This window comes from Cricetulus griseus, chromosome X, assembly GCF_003668045.3.
Source record: "Cricetulus griseus strain 17A/GY chromosome X, alternate assembly CriGri-PICRH-1.0, whole genome shotgun sequence".
Lineage (NCBI taxonomy): Eukaryota > Metazoa > Chordata > Mammalia > Rodentia > Cricetidae > Cricetulus > Cricetulus griseus.
This window is the reverse complement of record NC_048604.1, coordinates 72913986-72920095: the sequence shown is the minus strand read 5'-3', so window position 1 is coordinate 72920095 and position 6110 is coordinate 72913986. Positions and strand designations below refer to the sequence as shown.

Here is a 6110-nt window from a genome sequence, read left to right as displayed (position 1 = left end):
AGCAGCATTTTTTGCTTTCTTTTTTTAAGGCACTTTATCTGTGACAATTTGTTTTAACAGAAATCATAAGTAGTTGAAAAGTCAGATCATCTAGTTCAACTTGGATAGGTTAAAGGCTTGCAGGGGAAAATTGAATATATAAGACACACAATAAATTATTTGGAGGCATTCGAGTGGTGTCAAGGTTTCTTATCTTTAGGCTAGGAAGATTCCCACCTGCACTAGACACACATTTTCTTGTTCCAGTAGCTACATTCTTGGAAGAAGATAGAACACAAAGGGCCCTTAGAGAGAATGATGGTGTTGAAAATCAAACATATTCAATGCCAGATACAAGCCAATGACTGAGTTCTTTACAGTTTTGATATTCTCCCACATCACCACTGAACCACATTGCGACATTACACTTTTTTGGACACACATCTCATATTCTTTACTTATGTGAAAGCATTTACTCTTTACCTTCATTTATCTATGTAGCTTTCAGTTTGGGAAAGGAATTAAAGAAGGATGCAGAAAAATCACTCATGTGATTTCTGTGATACAATAGCATTTGCATAATAGCAAAGTGTTTGATACTTAGAAAATTTTCACTTTGCAGGTGATCTATTAAAAGTGTATTTTGAGTTGGTTTTGTTTAATAGGAAAATAAAATAAAATTTTAAACTCTAAAGTTGTCTCTATTAAATTTTCTTGTAAGGAGTGAATGTAAATAGTGTTATGATTCCTCATTTCCCAAGCTCCTGTCTCCTAAGTCTGGTGTGTGTGTGTGTGTGTGTGTGTGTGTGTGTGTGTGTGTGTGTTAAATAACTCAGAGGTGGGGAAAAGGATAGTACTAAAAGGCTTTCTATAGAGGATTCTATCACACATTGTGGGATGAGATCTAGGCTAAAATTCTAACTTTGTGACTTTTTAAATTGTTAATTGTAGTGTCATTTCACTTCTGGGTTTGGTATCTCATCGTGAAAAATGGGGAAGGCAGTGACATTTACATTTTAAAGTTGATAAAATTAAATTAAATATCACATATAAAGGTTTCGCATAGAGATTTGCCATGGCAGATATGATATACTAAACAAAACAGAACTCGTTATGACTTTGGTAAAGGTACTACTTTTAAATTACAAGAGTGGCAAAATCTAGACTCTCATGAAACTAGGAAGACATGTAATTCTTTCCCTAGGTACAGAAATTGCTTGGTGCTATGGCTGTGGCAGGCATCTTGTTTTTCTAGATATGTGTTTCTATGCCCATTCCAGGAATAGATGGTAAAGTAGTTCATAATCAAGACAATGACTTAAGAATCTGGAATCCTAGTTTCTACTTTTTTATTTGTCACTGCTTTACTCAATGACCATGTCAAAGTTTTCCTCTTCTGTGGACGTCAATTGTCTCATATATAAAAATGTGGAAATAAAAGAGTTGGTCATTCCTCACCCTCCCTGAGGAGCAGAAAAGGTATGGGATAGGGCAGGGGAGGAGGGGAGGGAGAAGGAACTGGGAATAACATATAAAACAAGCTTGTTTCTAATTTGAATAAAAAAGAGAGAAAAGAGTTTCTCATTAACACATTTGCTCATTTATTCTTTCTAGTATATCGAATAACTGACTCACTAGTTGATAACAGGGAAAGAATCATTTCAGAAGTTCAGTAAAACAATCATGTTTCTAGTTTCTAGATAGAACACACTAGGAAACAGAATATATGAACAATGAGAAAATGCAGTATAGAAACGTTTTAGAAATCATTTTGAAAGATTGGAGCAATGTTAAATGCAAGTAGTAATAAGGTTTTACCCTAGGAAAATATCAGAATGACATAAAATTGATTCCTAATAACTGCTTTAATTGTGTCAACTCTATACAATGTTTCTGATTTCTCTGATTTCTGATAATTTTTCAGATTATATTGACTTCATTGTTTGTGTCACACTTACTATTAGGTCTCTATTTTGTATTTATATAGTATGACATTGGTGTAGCTCACAGTGGGACGTCTGGTTTCTGGAGTGTGGAATGCACAGAGCCATTAATTTTTCAGCTAGCTGTCAACCTAAATTCTCCTCAGAGCAAGCCAAAAATTACCTCATTTAAAGTTTTTTTCCCCTTTGGAAGACCAATGTGTATGTGGCTGTATCTACTTGTGGTATAGAGCTGATGAGGACAACTTGAAAGGCATTTTCAATTAATGAATATGCAAATGAATACCTAGTCCCATTTGTCAGCAAAATTTAGGGTTCACTTTGGTCAGGGCTATCAAATAATGGAATATTTTAACTTATTTAAGATTTAAACACTTTTTGTAATTCCACAAGAAATGCATTTTCTTTGAGGAAAATTTATAAGAGTACAGAGTGCTAAACATCTTAAAATTTATTGAATGAAATTACATTGTGACAGATTATCTAATATAATGTCATAAAATACTGAGGTAAATATCTCAGGTCCTTTCCTCTTGGTGGAGAGGTAAGAATGCTGAAATTTTACTTTTTCATTCAGCTTCACAGTGCTTATACATGGTACAGTATAGCTAGGAATTGAGGCTAATTTTTGTTGTTGAAAAGTGTGTGGTTTTAACTTTTAAATTGAAAAATTATAAACACAAACACCAAAAACGTTTACTAGTGAGTCAGACACTACTAATTTTTGACATATGTTTTCTAGTATCTTAAGCCACATTTTTTAAAGTTTGGGAGTCAGATCTTGGCCACAGTCATGACACCTCAGTATTTCCCTGACTTTTTCTGCCTCACTGTCGTTTCCAGAAACATGGTTTCTGGTATCACTGTGTCTGAGTTATAATCAAGATGTTCAATGTCATGAAGGTGTGAAAATCCTCAATGACAGAAGAAGTGAAGAAACCAAAGAATGTAGTGCTTTTATGCCTGAGTAAGAACAAAACCAGATCCTGGAGAAGGGCAAAGAGGCCATGGTAAGAGATATAGGTGAACAACCTATACCACTTTGTTAAGATGTTGACAGAAAAGCACTGATATTAAGCTATCTACTGTACAATCTAGAAGACCAAGAAGAGCAAGAAAGAGGTTCATATTCTGGGCCCTTGAGAATGAATCCATTAAGGACAAATTGATTTATGCCAACTCCAAGAATCTATTAAGAAGATACGGATAATGATCAAGTATGAATTATAAGCAAACAGCTATGAGGAGGTCAAGGACCACTGAACCCTTGAAGAAAAACTAGGTGGCAGTGTTCTCATATCCTTGGAGGACAAACCTTTGTCAACTACCTCCACCTTGGAGAATCTAGCAGCCACAGCTCTGTTCCTGGGTGTCATGGACTGCTCACTTTCGGCTTGAATGGAAGGGCTGAGGGGATCCCAGCAGAAGTAGAGCTTTCAATTTATCCTAGTTGTCAAATATTTCCCCAACACCTCCAATCATCAACCTCCCTCCATCCCTGCCAGTTCTGGCCTTTCCAAATTATTTTCAGCCTTATGATTCCTCTTCAGTTGAAGGAGACTAAGTACCCCTTCGAATTACCCAGTTTAGGGACGCCTGCATTGTTTCTAATTACACTTCTACTCCCCATCCCATTCTGACCAACTCTAACCACAATCTTTTTTTTTTTTTTTTTTTTTTTTTTTTTTTTTTTTTTTTCCGAGATAGGGTTTCTCTGTGTAGTTTTGGAGCCTATCCTGGCAATCACTCTGGAGACCAGGCTGGCCTCGAACTCACAGAGATCCGCCTGCCTCTGCCTCCCGAGTGCTGGGATTAAAGGCGTGCGCCACCAACACCAGGCTTCTAACTACAATCTTGACTCTGAGATTGTCTCTTTAGTTCTGTATGTAAATGCTGTAGAAATGACCCTCCTATATCCAACTGATTGCTCTTTTCTTTCTTTCTTTCTTTTTCTTTGATCTTGGCCACTCATAGAAGCAGGACCAATAAGGAACCTTCAATTAAATAAAAGATAACTTTAGAAAGGCTAATAACCAACAAAAAAGTTTGGCAGACAGATGCTGCAGTGGATTACTTTTAACACATTTAAGCTTATAAAGTTTCATTTGTTAAGAAGCAACCATGCAATTCTGAATGACAAAACAGGCATAAATACATAGAGTAATGCTATAGATACTTTATCTTCTGAGTTTGAACTGACTGTAGTAATGGTTTTTGTCACTGAAAACAATAATGTCCTTATTGCCACCCAAAAGCATTTACTTGTAAACTGTAATTTTATGCAACTGTTGCCAGGCAGTCTGACAAAACTTTTCAAATATTCTAAAAATAAATTCTCAAAACATCCACAAGAACTAAAATAATTCCAATTATTCACAAAACTATACAATTAGGTTAAATACCTTTTTGAAACAAAAATTTAGCTGTGTAGACAAATGTAGACAACTATCCACCAAAGTTTCCCTTCCTCCTTCTTAAACACACACCCAAGCTTATTGCTTAGTTAATTTTGTTCAGAAGACTGAACTCTACCTAAAACAATGTGAATGAAAGTGGTTTGCACTGCATCCAGGTCTTATGCTAATATGCTCTCTTTCCACCGAGTTGATAGAGATTATCACAATAATTTAGAAAACTATGAATTGAATCTGGAAGATCTAAATAAAAAGGAGTTTAGGTCTATAAATCATCACTTGAGGGATATCACTTATACTGCAAGTTTGAGCAATAAATAGTAAAGAAACTTGTACCATGTTTGAGCCATTAAATAATTTAGTATTTATATATTATAATATATGCTGTTGTCTTAAACAATAAAGAACCATAAATGAAATAACATATGCCAAAGAGTTAACAAAAATTTAAAAAGCTACCTTAAATGATGATAAAAACCCAAAGTAAGAAAAAATTTAGATAATAATACTACTGGATATAATTGCTTAATTATAAATCTAGTAACTAGGACAGTTATGAGAGAGAAAATTCTTAAGAGAACTTCAAATTGTTAAATCTAATAATCAGATCAAAACACATGAGCCAGATTTAAAGTCCATACTAAATACAATTAAAAGAAAATGCAAACAAGATGAAGTCAAGGAACAGATGATAAGTGAGACACATGTACGGAAATTGGAATAATGACACAGATGATTAATAAGTGAAATGTCTATTCCAATAAATATGTCATTTTAGTCTTGATTTTTTCATAGCTGATATTTTCTATAAAGTTTTATTATCTGCCTCCTTCATGGAAAGGCAGCCAGAAATCTTTCACCATAGTGTATTCATATGAGATCTTGGCAACAAAGCCATATCTAATTAGGTCTAGAATTTGAGCCACTTAAAGCAAACTCATATGCTGTTCATAGAAAATGATACATCCCCACAGGAGGAGCACTCTTCTAAATCCCTATATTCTAGCTGCCAAACAACTGAGATCCTATTATTGGGATGTCTGAATATAAGGCATACAGAAAATCATTTATACAATAATATCAAGATTAGTGGAAATAGAAATAGAAACACAATAATGACATCATAAAATACAAGACCAGAAACCATTCATATCACAGAGTCATCTTGAATTCTGAAAAACTCACTAGGTATTTTGCTTCTTTACATCCCTACACATCCCTATAATTTTTCCATTGCTTGAAATAAGGTAAATATTTCACTACTCTTGTAAAAACAAAAGAATTATTAAATTATCCATGACAGGATTTTAAAAAGTAATATGGTATTTACAGGTAAAGCTTGGATTTTTAGGTTGCAACTTGCTTTATTAATCTAACATGACTTTGTGGAATTATTCTCTGAAAATAGTGTTAATACCAAGGAACTTAAGTACCAGCAAGAGTAGGATAAGAGACAGGATGAGACTAGACAAAAAATTAGATAACAAAATATAGAGATACATATGCATAACTGTTGTAATGAGCTCCATTATTAATGAAAATACTAGGAAGAAAAGGAGGAAAGCATGTGCTTGAAGTATGTCACATTGTTATATACCAATCATTTCTAAACACTAGTCCATGAATTCCAGACTTACATACAAGCCAACCTATCTTACAACTCAATTTATATGTTAAATAAGATTCTCTAGATGCTGTATTCAACCTCTTCACCCAGTCAGAACCTGCATGTCATTCTCTGGCATCTAGCTTGCTGAGTCTGCATGATCCCTCC

The 6110-nt window shown here is 34.3% G+C and overlaps 1 pseudogene; it reads left to right on the top strand.

Annotated features, from left to right (window-relative positions):
- The first annotated feature begins 2769 nt into the window (after positions 1-2769).
- Positions 2770-3320, top strand: LOC113837540 (annotated as a pseudogene).
- Positions 3321-6110: the final 2790 nt, after the last annotated feature.